The following is a 16,414-nucleotide window of genomic DNA, read 5'->3' as shown; positions in this document are numbered from 1 at the left end:
TAAGAGAAAAGATAACCAAAACTAAATAAAAAAAAGAAAGAGAATTAGAAGAAAGAATATATGTGTGTGTATATATATATATATATAGAGAGAGAGAGAGAGAGAGAACTATCTCTGAAATGCAAAATAAAGCTTAGTACAACTAAAGAAAGGGGGAGAAGGAACAAGTCTGAATGCTTGGAGCTCACCTTAAATCTATGATTTATGAAAGCTCTGCACGATGCACATATCAGCAACAAGAACTCATACTATGATCTATAAGGTGCAAAGTGTAGTACGAGTACCAAACATTAGGCACTCATTAGGCATAGTCAACTGTGCTTCAAAGATAATGCAAGTATAAATAATATGTAAGGCAAGAATATACACTACAACCAACTAACTAAGAAATAAAATAGGAAAGGATAAATGATAAGTAGAGATAATCCACCATATTTCTTACAAGTAACTAGGGACAAAAGTTCTATATAATATAAATAGTTAGGGATGAAGGTAATATACAATATTAGTAATAAAGGAAAAAGGAGATATACAATAAAAATAGCTAGAGAAGAAATAGATATATGGCAGTTCTATGTAGGTAGCTAAACAAAAAGACACTAAACTGAGAAAGATATCCTAACAACCTAAATATCACGAGGACTATAAACAAGAAGGGAGCTAGAAAATTCCAAACATCTAACCCAAAATTTGAATAATCACAAGGTAGTCCAATAATAACAGTTATACTATCAAAGGGAAAATAACTCAAAAGCGTACCTACAGTCTCGGGTGAAAATCCATAACCATAACTATTTAATAATACCCAAATAATAATACAATTAGGTAAGCCTGGACAAACAATAATTTAACCAAATCCTCACAAGCCCTAGAGGTACAGAATAACAAATATAACCTAACCAACCCCTCATATGATCGGTAGGTGAAATAGTAGACAATCATACTGGTGATAGTAATGCATATGAATGAATGAATGCAAAGTAAATGTAATACTACCATACCAAATGAATAACACATCATACCAAGTATATACACCTTCTTTAGCCTATCAACTCATAAGGAAAGACCTATGTGGTATCCTGTCTTTTGGCATGTGGTTTCCAGATAGAGGGGCCTATAAGGAACTCAACATAATTGTATATATTACATGGTTCCAAACCAATACTTCCTAATAATTGACCATAATAAATCTACTCTGTCTAGTACTAGAGATAAATAAGAGTATAGTAAGTGCCCAAAATTAATCTTAGATGAATAAATAGGTAGAAGTCCATAAAATTTAGTTCCCAAAATTGATCCAGAACTATAAGTAAAAGAATAGCGTAGAAACGTTGTGATCTCCCTCGACTAAAATAAGTAAATAATGGTAAATGAGTTGATCAAGAATGTACAAAAATCTACCTCGATCTAAGTTTTCAAATAGTAAGTTTAGTTTAAAAGACCATAAACCAACAATAAGGATGGTTCAACTTTCATTAAAAAATAGTTTTTGTAAAGTGAAAAGTGGGGAATAAATCCCTTTTTGATAACAGAAGTAAAACCAATATTTTTGTTAGAATTGTACCATCATATATTCATAAAGATCTATGCATGGCATCACCAACATCCATATAATAAAAATATAAATGCCTAAGTGTATATGAACTAAGTCACAATTTTTTCAAAGAATAGAGTACTAACATGGTATCCTACTAATCTCGTAACTAAGGCCTCAAGCCCAACAATATATAGAGAAAAAAGATATCAATATCATAACTAGGAATGCTAAGGTAAATAAGGTCATCATGATACTAAGATTATTTAATCAAATGATATCGCCCATATCAATATGTGCTACCATAAATCTTCTACTAGAAATCCCTAAAGTCAACCAAAGATCAAAGAAAGTATACCAAAAAGCTTAACACAACCCTCTAGATATGAAGGATATTCTAGGCTAGGTCTAAAACTATAATTCTATTCTAAAGTTTCCCTAAATAGGGCAAATATCAACAACAAGATACAAATAGCCTACAAAACTCTGTGTTTTAGAATTGTGTAAAGGTATATATCTGTGAATTTTATGGATCTTGTTATGGCATTAGCATTAGAGACATAATAACTATTTACTGATAATTACATGAACTGGATAGGTAGTAGTTGGTGATATTGACTCGGTGCTATGTGTGAGTGAGATACTACTTAGTTCCCTTTGTAAGTCGAATTTAGAACTTGCTTGGTTAGTCTTGCCTAGGTTGAAAGCTAGTTAGTTAGAAAAGGGATCATAGGTCATTTTTGATTTTAGTCCACTTTTAGTGTAAATGGCCATCCATGCGCGAATTATATCCCTTGATCCCTGCTTTATCCCAGGTCCTCCTTGGACATTATGCACCTTAACACAAGTAAAATACCTAAGTTGAGGGTGGCTATCATAAGGGTACATAGTATAAAATGGACGTGAAGAAGGGTAAAGTAACAAAAAAATGGTAGGTATGGGTATGGTAGAAAAATAAAAAGAAAAAATTGTGAAAAAAGTGAAAAAGATGAATAAAAGACCATACCAAACTTGAATTTGTATAAAAGAATAAAAGGGAGAAATAAGGGTGGAATAAGAAAGAAATTGGCTAGTAAGTGAGACCCCAAAGTTAGTGTAGTTCCAAGGAGGCTTAGTCACTTTAAATGTTCATGTATATCATACCAACCCCCAAGCCTACATTACAAGCCAAGAAAATTCCTATAGTGATCCTAACTTGACTATTTCTGTGCTAAGGTAAAGAAAATAAGGGCAATCCTATGGTATTTGACATGCATTGATTGGAAATTCTTTGTTGAATGTGAGTGTATCTTGACCATCCCTACTTTGACATACATTACTTCATATAAGTGAGGGGACATATTTATGTGAGGGAACTTGAGTCATATTGCCAACTATTTGCTTGTTCGGGTAGTGTAATTTGTATATATGAGTAGTTGTCTGTTGCTAATGTAATTGACATACCTTGATCCCATTGTGTCATACTGTTGTGCTTCATATTAATACACAATTAGTTTTGAAAATTAAGATTGGAGGGGGATTTTATGTTTTGAGTTTAAGTGTTGACTGACTACCTTGAATAACTTAGATTCTCCTAGCTAAGCGTCATTTTTGTTTTGTTGTGTTTTTGTTGCTTGAGGACATGCAAACATTCTAAGTTGAGGGTGTTGATGTGCTATAGAAATATAACACTTTCGACGCTTAAAACAAGGAAAATATGTAAGTTTTTGAGGCCCTTTTATTAGATATGATTTATTTTGGGTATGTTTTGCAGGAAATCATATTTTAGATGCTAAGTTTGTGAAAAATGTGTAAAAGGTGATTTGGATAATTTTTAGAGAATTATGGATGATCAGAATATTTTTTGGCTTGATCGTGATTAAAGAATGCTCGAGAATCGAAGAAGAGTTGAAAAACTGACTCTTGAAACTTACTAAGTTAATCCACGGACCGCAGGTAGGACCTACGGATTGCAGTCCAAAATACCGAGAGTTGACTTATAAGATTTTTTCCCATTTGGTACTTGCAGTCCATACCTGCGCCCGGAGCCAAGCCGTAGTTATAACCTACGCCCATGACCAAACCACATGTGGCCACCGACCCAATTTTCTCCTAGTTCATTCGGTCTTTGTTTTTAGGGTTTTCTCATGTACTATAAATAACCCTTATGTACTTTTTAGTAGGTGTTACACACTTTTGATACTCAAAAACATATTTTGATTCCAAGATCCGTCTTTGATCTTGGGATTACCTTATATTAACTGCAATTGATTAATCAAGTTATGGTTTTGGGTTTTTATTCATTTTATCATTGTGATTTCATCTAAGCTTTCAACTATGAATGTCATTAATTTCTTCACAAGCATGAGTGGCCAAAAACCCATAGCTAGGGTTGTGAAAATCCTAGCTGATTGACGAAATAGAGGAAGTGCGATTGTTGAACGAAACCAATACTCATGGCATACTTGCATAATCTTCAGTATAATAGTTGTCTCAGTGGTTGCAAATGTTATATCCCACCTAGATATTGCAACTTACTCCAAAAGAGGATTAGTGACTAGGAAAAGATAATGACAACAATAGTTTAAGGTTTAACTATTGATCCACGCTTCTAGGTAATATCTAAGTAAAATGGTTAGCTTTCATCTAATAACTACAGACTCAAAAGGTAATAGTTAAGTGGGATCAAGATAAAGGTTAGTAATGCAACATCCTGAGACTCAAAAAGGTAAAGGGTGAAATCCTTCTACTCGTCCAAAATATTGAAGAAGGTACATAACTTATCGATTCTGCAGACTAGGTATTGTGTTGGTTCAACATAACATGATAAACCTACGGAGTTGAGAAGCCAGAGGGAATGCAATCCTAGTGTTTACCTATAACTGATTACGACCAAATTTGATATTGTTACTTGCTCAAGATTACTACAAACAAATCCCCCCATTTACTTTCCAGTCCGTAGACTACAACTGAGGATAACTACAATTCCACGTATTTCCTTGGGATTCGACCCTTGAAAATGACCATACCATCATCTAATAGGAGGTGTTGCTTAAACGTCATCATCTGAGAATGAACTTAAATAAGCATGACGTGTATAAGCATTGATCACAGGAATGACTCTATCACGCAAAACATAGATAAAGATCCATAATGACTGAAATCCAAGGAAAGGAATAAGCTAGATCAAGAATGGATCACTATCTCATCACAGCTCTTATTGACGAGCATCACAATCAAATTCTCAAAACCTTAATTTGGTTCTTCATCCTATCATCTCCCCTTAGATTAAAGCCAACATTTTAAGCTTATAGGTCTATTCCATGTCCTCAAGACTAAGACATAATTTCTTCACTCTAACGACCTACACATAACTACTCAAACTCACCCAAATAAACTATATTTGGACAATACTAACTTCATTCTTGGACACTACCTTATTATATACAATCCTTAACTTTCTCTAGCTTTAATAATCATCATCATATACTTACGCTTTTCTCGACCAACATACCTGTCTATCTAAACACATAATCTACCATTTCTGCATAACTTACTAATATCACATCACTAAACTTATATTTTACCCTAAACCATGAGAATCAAAATTATACTAAAAGACTTAACGTCCTCAACCTATAACTTCTAACTTAGCTATCAAGAACACCATATAATTTTTCACTAGCCTTCTTCACACTTAGCAATGCATGGGTACTTTTGGAACACACATGACACTTTAAAAACTTAGAAAATAATGCATCCACATATTACCTTGGGTATACCTCTACATCATACCTACACCATAATACTTAATTGCAAAATAAATGAACTTAGATTCTTGCATACATCTTTCCAAGCTTACTCCCTCACGTTTCATATAACTAATATCACTATCCCAAGCAATCATTATTTCCACCTTGATGATTATTCTCAGTTCAAGGTTTTATTCAAGTACTAGACACGATTAACCATACCCTCTCACACCATTCTTGCATGGACAAGCATTAAGAAACACTAAACACTAGTCCACTAAAACCTTATAATAATAATCTTTGAACATAATCTTATGGTCTATCTTACTATAATCCATTAGAATATCCTCTTTTCACATATCACTACTACTGTCATGACCCGAGGCTACCCCCTAGTCGTAACACGGTGGTTGAAACCATAAGTGATCCCAAACTAACTCAAGAACTAGCATACTACTTGAGTAACTGATATAATATGTATTAAATAGCTAGTTCTACTGTGTGGAAACATAAGCATAATAAAATCTGAATATGTATGTAACTGATAGAGTTTACTATTTGATAAATCTGAAAAGAGAAACTGGAATTACATGACTAACTCTGACTGACATCTATGAAGTCTTTACTATACTGTCTATAGATAGCTAGGACATACCTCCAACTACCACTAATCGATACACATGAATAATAATAAAAATAAAGTACATGATCAATATTTGACTGGAGTCCCTAAAATAGGAGAACTCATCACTTGCTGGCTAGAAACTACAATCGTCTAATCATGATTTGATGGCTAAAACTGGTACATACATTATGAAACAATGTAGCCACACACACGTATATGTGGATTAGTATTTCTGGAATGTACTGAGTAAGTGGGGGTGAATACAATAAGTATAACTGAGTTCATGCGTAATCTTAAACATGTATGCTAAGTATAAGTAGACTTAACAAAAGACTGAAATAAGCTGAAAGCTGATATATCTTAAAACATGATTAGCAAACAAAATTTGATAAGTTGGTGAATCACTACACTTAGTTTCTTAAAAACTATACTTTTGTAATATAAGTAGAACTGAAGCTGGAAAATAGTAAAACATTGATACCGTATGAATATTGGGTATGAAAATATGTGATGGAAACTAACATAACTCGAGGATCTAAATATACAAATATACTGAGAAAAAATGCATAAATATACAAAAAAAACATAAAATATGCCAAGCTAATCTGATTAACTGATAGCTGAATACTGAAGAACTAACGTCTCAATACTGAATAACCGCTATCTAGATACTGATTAGCTGGTATATGTATGCTAGTTAATTAATAACTGTATACTAATTAACTAATTTACTGAATACTGGTCATGTAAAACTGAATGGTACTTATTCTAAATAACTAGACTGAAACTATAGGGTACTATGCATATGAGATAAGGACTAACTGAACAATATGAGATAACTGAGCATGAATGCGTGGAAACTATAATATTTAAGAATGCAAGACTAAGTGTATATAAGTTATTTCACTAAGAAAATCTGTAATTCTGAAAGATTAAAATCTGTATTACTAAATATCTAAAAGTACACAGACTTAGTCAAGCAAACCTGAACTGAAAGTATACTAAATACTGACTAAAACTATGGGAGGTATCATATAACTAACATGCCCTAATCTGAGCTAGTCAGGGTCCAACTTGTAACCCCAGTTGGAAGGGTGTTAGTACCGTGCCACGGGTACTAACACTGGCTACTCGATCCACTAAAATGGTGTCCCGAAGGACTAAGGAGCCACCCTCAACTGATAGGTGCTCAAATAAGATGTGTATCAACCCTCAAATGGCAGGTAGGTACCTTGTCACCCTCATCTGGCAGGTAGATATCTCTAACCTATGCTGGATACATAGTTTTATAAATCAGGGATTGCTACTAAGGGTCACACCCTATACGGTCAGGAGAGACCTCATCCTTAAGTTCTCTCGATGCTAAATCCTACTCCCAACTAAACTGTCACTGATACTGGACTGAGCTCGACTGAACATTATTACATAACTGAGAGTGCTCAACATGATCATAAACATGTAAGTATACTTCTAAGAGTGATGGATTAAATATATGAGTACTTGAAAAGCTGAATTCATGTAAAACACATAGGTATTGGGTGTTCATAACTCACCAGCACTGAGTTAATATAATCGTAAGATATCAAACTTGAAATACAGTAATACGTGATTATGGTTCAAAGACCCAAATATGGCATTTCATCAAAACATGTGAAAATCATGAACTTAATCATGAAAATATCTTAAACATGAGAAAACAATAGGATTTCATGGCTAAACTCATAACTTGAGAATTTATCCTGAAACCAATTGAGCATGACATAGAAGTTTTAATACTCAAACATGATACGATTCATTCTACTTGAAAATACTTGTAACCATAACCTGTAATTGAGTTAACAAGAAATTCATGGAGGTAGTTCAATCTTAAACATTTAAAACTCATAATTTAAAAAACCAAAAATTTTTATTGGACTCCATAGGTGAAAGGGACCCATGGATGAACATCATACATACCTTAATAGATGATTTCTTGAAGATTTCTTGGGAATTTCTAGAACTTGAAGCTTGAATTCCTTGATTTCTTGTGAAAAGGTTAGGGTTTGTTCTTGGGGAAAGAGAGGACTTTTCTTGAGATAATTTGTGAGTAAAAGGGCACATAGTGCTCCTTGGGAGCCCCAATTTGTGTTTATGGACGAGTTAGGTGATGGAAAATGACCCAAGTACCTCGTGGGAATTTAAATCAAAAGATGAACATATAGGTACCAGGCGACGTGGGCTCTATGTCAGTAGACTAGCCCAGGTGACAGGGGCCTTATCCCACTAGAATAGCCAGGAAACAAGAGCCTTATCCCGCCGGACTAGTCCTGGCGATGCGGGCTTATCCTGGTGGCCTCACTAGTTTTCATTTCCAAACGCGCCCTTATGGTCATCTAAAAAAATCTGAAACTCACCTGATATGTACTTTTGACCTCTCTAAACATAAATTAACTTAAAAATCAATATTTTAGGGTCGGGAAGGTCGATTTAAAAATGCATAAATTCTAGGGGTTTTGAAAGTAACTAAGTCCTCAATACTTAGTGAAATGTTCAAGTCTTAGACCCCTTAAACATACAACTGAGAGGTAAATTGAGCTAAGACTTTTATGGGGTATTACAACTAATTATCCATCCATATATCTAAATTATACTCCTATCCCTACAAGCATCAACCAATTTCTCTTTCACAACCACAAGGATAACCCATATTAACAATTGTTAACAACATATTACTTTCGTTAATAACCTATATTTTCTAACACAATGGAATAACATCAAGAAATACTTTCCTACTTTAAACATACCACAATTCACCTTAACTAACAACTCTTTCTCTACCTTTCACCATGAAACCTGCACCTCATTCACTACCTCTTAGTGAGCACATAAGGACATATCACCTTAATCCTACTTAATAGCAGGCATAGATCTATCAATTTACCCTCAACCAAATGCTAATCGTACCTTTTATTGTTACTACACTTCTAAATCCATACTTTTAACTCTGAGGATGTTATACTACTTATGAATCATACACCCTAAGTTACACTATCCCCTAATAAAAACTGTATTCAATACTCTAAGAACATGCTCTCTACTTTTATGAGTGATATCTATAATGAAGGGCTAAAGAGAAATTTGATTACATAGCATATTCTGTCTTAACTGCACAACTCATAAGGATGAGGATATAAGATTTCAAATTAAACTTTAAACACACTAGCGGGCTCTTCTCAAGTCCTTTGTACAATTTCTGAAGTTATTGATAGTAAATATGAGAGCATTATCTTAAGAGGAATTGGAATTTACTACACATGTTATCTCAAGAATAAGTCATAGATAGAGAATTATAGAGTAACACACGAATCGATGAAGTTTTTGAGAGAACAACCTTACTGCACGATCTTGAGCATGAAGAAGGGAACTATTTCTTATGTGCCGAATAGCCTATCAAAGAAAAGTATAGACGTCTCCATACTGTTCCGCAAGAATCTACTAGGAATGGCTTCATAGACACCCGTGGACACTTAAACTCTGTGCTCTGATACCAAGTTTGTAGTACCTCGTGACTACCCCTAGACGTCACACGGTGCTTAGAACCACAAATAATTCTAAGCTAACCCATGGTACTGGCATAACTCATGCGCAACTAAATAAAATACATAAAACTAGAAATAATATGCAGAAGAGATGTCCTTAGTTGAACAAGTTCAATACAAAACTGTTTAAACTATTTACAACACTAGTCATACAAAGGAAACTAAAACTAAATGCATACGCTCTAACTGGTTGTCTATAAATCCTCTACTAATACTGACTACAGGCAGTGGGAACATGACCTCAGTTATCTCTAATTAATACAATTGAATAAAATATAAATTTCTAAATGTATAACTGATTGGAGTCCTCAAATAAGGAGAACTCATTATGTGCTGGTTGGAAGCTGTGAGCTGCCTGACCATGATAAATTATGAAAAAATATAGCCATAAAGATGTATATATGGTCGATACTTTTGTAATATACCAAGTAAGTAGGGGTGAATACAATGCAAAAAACTAAAGCTAGGGGTGAATACAATGCAAAAAACTAAAGCTGAACATACTTTCAAATCATGTATGATAAGTGTAAAAGAACTCACCTTGATCATGAATAAAATTGAAAGCTGAAATATCATAAAACATGAATAATAAATCATAATTTGATAAACTTAGCGAGTAATTGCACTTAGTTTCTAAAAAGCAGGACTTTCAGTTAGTTTCTAAAAAGCAGGACTTTCAGTTACAATGTCTAGGTTGGGCAAGCCGCCTTTCGCCTTTCTAAAGCCAATCGATTATCAGATTTCACCAAGCCAACTAATCTTTACTTTTGTGGGATATTCTTATAGCTGACATAAATCATGTGAGCTATCATGGAGTTCAAAATCTTACCCACACTGAGAAGATCTGTTCTACCCTTTCCATTAGAATAAAACCTTAACTGAAGTGATCACTATACTTATCCTATATTGGGTAAAGGAGGGGACACTCTTTAGCGAGGCCCCTAAACATAAACCTACAGTGCCACGTAGTTTTTGGAGAATAGGATGCGCTAAACCTATATTTACCTTTCGGTGTTAAATACTAATCCCAAAACATATACTTATATGCTCATACTTGTAAAATCCATCTTAAAAACATATGAGTTTATAAAGTGAAAATCAACTATGCATCTCTTACTTAAATTATGTTCATGGGGGAACTTGTGTATTTCATATGTTATCTGAGATCATAAGATAATAAATGAACTTTAATCATGCTATAAATCTTGTATCTTGAACTTATAAGCTTAAACTTCTTGTAAAATTAGTAACTTATGTTTAAACTTGAAATTATTCATCATCTCATAGAAACTTCTTTTCAAAATATCAAACTTAATGCTCAGATTGAAATCTTTTATCAACTTATCAAACTTCATGTTAAAATAATGAAATTCATATTATAATAGTAATCATGTAAGTAAAAAACATGTGCAAAGGTAAATTTTTATGCAAACTAAGCTTTTAATCACATGATAATGCGATAATCTCAAAAACATGAAAATTTGGTATGAACCTTAACTGAAAATCTCATAAATTTAATTGTAAAAACCAATATTTTTAGGTACAAGGATGAAAGTTTATCCTTGCTCAAACCCCACATACCTAAATTTATTTATTTATTGAAGGAGAGCTTGAATTTGTATCCTTGGAAGTTGAACTTTGAGAAGAAACCCTAACTTCTTTCTCTTGAGACTAGAGAGGAGAATGGACATTGAAAATTGATAACTAATGAATACATAATGTTTATAGGGTTACTTAAGTCACGAGGGTAGGATTTTAGGTGAGGAAATACCAAAATACCCCTAAGAAAATAAAAAAAGTCACAGGGATTCTTCAACTGTCGACTAAGTTGACAAGCTGTCATTTTGGTGACGTCTTGTCACTCTAGTCATCAAATCTAGTTGGATTTTGCTATTTAATAGTTAAGTCTAACAACTTGGGTTGATGGATCGTCACCTAGTTAATGGATCATCACCTTAGTCATCACCTAGTTGACGAACTTAGCGACTACTCGTCAAATTAGTTGTCACCTTTTGATAGATAGACACTCCAAAGTAAAATGACCATAACTTTGTACTCCAATATTGGATTAAGGTGAAATAAAATGCACTGGAAATATGACTCGAAGATATTTAATTTGATATAAAGTAGGTAGCCTAACTCATTATATTCCAGGAGTGATAGTCATTGGAAGTTGTCTCAAGTTGAAACATCTACTAAAACTTAATCGATAGAATAGTTAACAACTCATCTTTAAGTTAGTAAATCTTTATGATCTCTATTTATATCCAAAGATGTTTCCGCACTGTATAATTGATAAACACACTTATTTTGACACACAAATTATTTGGTTTAGTCTTGATAACGCTCAATCTACAGCTCTCGTGGGAGTGTAAAGCGGTCGTTAGCAAATATAGAACCCAACCTGGGTTGGGTATCGATCCCACAGAGAATAGCTTGGCCAACAAGCAAGAGAAATTACTAGACTTTTAGTGCAAGTCTCGTAGGAAAGGGGGGATTGTAGTATGTAACCAAAACAAGAATGTAAGAACTGAAAATAGCAAAATAAAGAGAGATTGTCACGTGTGTTGTAAACAATGAGAATTGAGGCGTTGGGGTTATGTCCACCTTCTGAGGTATACGTCTCTATTGGCTATGAGTGTGTAGAGTCTTGACATGTAATTGCTTATAGAGAATTGTAGTCGATGGTAAATCCAAGCGTCTCTCGACCTAAACAAGGACTATTTCACTTTAACTCTCTCGAGCTTAAAGCGTGACTAACGGTACGAATTCTCCAAGAAGTTAGTCCAGGTACGGCACTAGCTTTTTAATAGGAAAGGGTGTCCTACTACCTTGACATTATCTCTTTTCCAGACAAATAACTTTTCTCTCGAACAAGTCAGATGTTAGACTGGCGTTGGTCTATGCGTCTTCTTTTCTAGACAAATAACCTTTCTCTCGAACAGGTTAGATGTTAGAATGGCGTGTTCTTGTGTTTGAACCGCAAAGAATGTAGATTTAAGATGAAGAGAATAATGATATAAGCAATATACTTGTCTTGAACTCACAAACTCATAGCTATAGATAGTAACTCATTCGGCTTCCATAACCCCAACTAAGAGATTTAGTTACCCATGAATGCGAAGGATATCACGTTTTGCATGGTGGATGGCGTGAATAGTAGGTGTTTGGCGTGTGGTTTTAGTGATTCCGTAGCAAGTAACGATTCTCTTGTTGTGGAATTTAAGAGTAGAAGAATGAAGAATTGAGAATGGGTTGTAGGAAGATGTCTTAATTGTAAGGAGATGAATGAATTGTCAGAATGTCTCCCCTTCTCTAAAATCTCTAACATGATAGGGTATTTATAATACTCCTATCCTACTCCTACTAAACTAATAAAATAAATAACCAAATCCTAATATACTAATGAAATCCTTGACCCAATTGTACTAGGGTAAGGTTACAAAATTATAATCCAAATAGAATGATGAAACACATAACCTAATTGCACTAGGTTAATGTATTATGGCAAAAATCCAGCTTTGTGTCTGTAAGTCCCAAAGTCTTCAGAAATGCTGTTTTAGCCCGGGACAGATTTTCCATGCAGCAGATTTAGTCCTTTATGCGTCCAGCTCCTTTCCATCTCGTTTGTGAGCTTTCTTTTGCGTCAAGTAAGCCATAAATTGCTGTATTTTGCATCATTTATACCTGAAACTTTCCTAATCACATTTGTTAGCTCATTTACAGGAAAAAGGACTAAAAGTGTACGAAATAGATAATTAGTTCTCGAAACTAGGCTAAAATATGGGCAAAATATATTGATATAGGCGCGTAATTTCGCCTATCATCAAGTCTATACATGTAGGAACGACAGTTCAAATTCTAGCCCAAGAATATGAGGGTTACAGTCTAGCATCCATTTGTTACCATAGACTCCATTGTTGCATGATATTTTAAGAACATATTCATCATAAAAAGTGGAGGAACTTGCCTTTTCTTTGGACTTTGACATCAGGTAATCTCATTCAAATCCCCCTTCTTATGGCAGCACCAATACTTAACTCTCCTATTTTTCACACAAGATTTTAATCTGTACTTTGATTTGTTCATTCTCCATTGGTTAGTACAACCTATCACAAAGAGCCCACTAGCTTTATCATCTTTGTCTCTTTCAAAATAGCTCCGCATATCACAACAGTTAAGTTCTTGCAGCACTTTCTCAAGAGTGATAGGTTCCTTGCTAAACATCATTGAATTATCAATATCACGATATTTTAAAGTCAATAAAAATTTTAATGAACATTCTAGCATCTCCTTATTCTTTTTAACTTAGGTAGTTTGTAAGTCCATGACAATTTTATTGAACGCATCTTGATGGTCTTACAATAAAGTACCCGATTCTCTCTTAAATATGTAGGGATGTTACTGTAACAATATCCTTGTAGTCATTGAAGGGTCCTGGTAAAGCCCTTTCAGCTTGTTCCATTACTGTTTAGTCAACTCATCTGTACCTGTACCCACTACAAAAAACACATTAGGTGAGAGGGACAGTTGGATGATGCTCAATGCATCACCTTTAATCTTTTCCTTGCTGAAATCTGAACTTTCCCTCCGTAATAACATCATCACCCGATGTTCTAGATATTGAATTGTTGTGCCAACTAAATCTATTAATTTCAAACTTCATCGAACTAATTGTTACTTGTTTTCCTCGTCTAATATGGATATTATTTGGAAATACAGTAAATCAAAATAATTCTTTTCTGATGTGAAAGTTCAGACTGTGCTACAACCACAAGACATACTCAGATAAAACCTTAGCTCTGATATCAATTATTAGCAGAAATGTAAAATAAAGAACAAGATAAAGAACACAAGATTGAACATGATTTAGATATGAATGATGTATCCACCAGAGAACAATTGTCTTCTTATTATTAATTGAGAAAGGGAAGAAATCTCAATTAAACCTAAGAGAATTGCTATCTCAACTCTCTACTCTTACAATGGATTAACTATGATTGTTTTGGATGATTTTATAAGGAAGAATGATCATCCTTTTATAAATAATAAAACTTGAACTTCAAGTAACAAAACTTGTCCTTTAAGCACAGAATAAGTAAAGGACAAATACATATAAAATTTATCCTCCTCAATTTTTTCTTACTCCCCAAATTTACCTCCTAGCCAATTTAATTGACACATGTAATTTTCTTTCACATGGATTAGATCCCACGAAAAATCAAACCAACTCATTCATTACTTATGATACCTAGGAGTATATCAAGCTTCATGAGAAACCCCTAGAGTTTGAATCTTTATAAATTTAAACTACATGAAATTTCTAGATCAATTTAATCAATATAAGTTTAAACACCATGAAAAATTTATGGGACTATGTCAGCCAAAATTCTAGGAGAAATACTAAAATTTAAAGGCATTTCTAAGTCTAGAAAGGATGTTTAGAATTCTAACACATTAAGTTAAAATTCTACTTGTCTTTAACCAAAAATAAAAAAAAAAAAAATTCTACTTGTCAAAGTTTTGAATTCAAGCACCACAGGTATTGAATTTGCTTCGTGTTTAGCTAGTAGTAATTTTGTATTCAAATGATATTTTCTATTACAAAAAGACTATTTATTTATACATTTCAAATGATGGCGATGATCCAACGAGTAGTCATTGAGCTAATTTTGACAAGTAGATTGTACCACTTTTAAGTTTGGCCTAAGGCTATTATTTAAGATATATATGATAAGATTTTCCATTTATTGCAAATCTAACCAATTTTAAGTTCCTTTAAACATAGTTTAAAATAACAAAATGGTAATGTTTCCAAGAGATTATAAACACCAGCCATAAATTTATAATCCATTTGTTTTAATTTATACAACTCACTTTCTTTTTGATCAATTTCAAAAACAATGATATATTCTTATATTTAGTTATAATTTAAATTTAAAATATTTATTTTACCGTTAATAAAATAATTTATCAAGCCTCACAAACATTTATGACTTATTTTAGTCCACATACTTCAGAGGTTTTTTTTTTTTTTTAAACTCCATACCAATTAAAATAGCTATATCACATAAATTGTGATGGAGAGAGTAATGCTTTTTGATTTATTCTTTTTCATATCTGATTAAACTTTAATTACTTTAAACATTTTCATTTTTTCTTGTCTCAATCTAAAAGTGTAGCTACACGCAATGTCTTAATATTTGTGTATTTTGTTTTGTTTAACAATAAATACAACCCTATATAGATAGGTCTACGGTTAGGGAATAAGTTATCATAGATAAACTTATTTAGGGATTAATTATTACAGGAATGTTATTCCACCCTAAGGGGTTGTTTGCTTGAAAATAAGTTATCCCAAGATTAGCTATTTTGAAATTACTTATCCTTTCAAGGTGGATAAAATAAAACTACAATCCTGAGATAACTAATAAAGAAGACTCTATATAAATAGGTCTACGGTCTATTGATTCCACTTCTGTCACACTTCAAATTCAATTAAGAAGGATAGTCAATTGATGCCCTAAAGGTTCGTGAGAACCAACTAATAACCTGAGCTTAACATGCATATAACTATGATAATTGTAAACCTTTGATGAGTACAAGTAAGATACCATAATAATGGTACCAACATAGATAAGTCCAAAATAGATGTACGAGACTTAGCCATTGAGGTCTTAATTACTAAAACACATGACAAAACTGCAATTAACATTAGTCTACAAAGTCGCTACAAAATAGATAACTTAGCCTAGGTCAGGACATGACCTCACAATTACCATTAACTATAATAGAAATCAAAATATATGCTAGAGACTTGGTAAGGCCCGAATCAACCTAGAGCTCACCAAAGCCCACTGAGTATCATGTGCTTCTATTAGAGAGATTCTATTACCTAGAGTACACGTACCTATGACATGAAATGCAGTGCCCCCCCTGAGGAATG

Source organism: Capsicum annuum, chromosome 6, assembly GCF_002878395.1.
Source record: "Capsicum annuum cultivar UCD-10X-F1 chromosome 6, UCD10Xv1.1, whole genome shotgun sequence".
Lineage (NCBI taxonomy): Eukaryota > Viridiplantae > Streptophyta > Magnoliopsida > Solanales > Solanaceae > Capsicum > Capsicum annuum.
Note: the sequence above shows the minus strand (reverse complement) of the source record.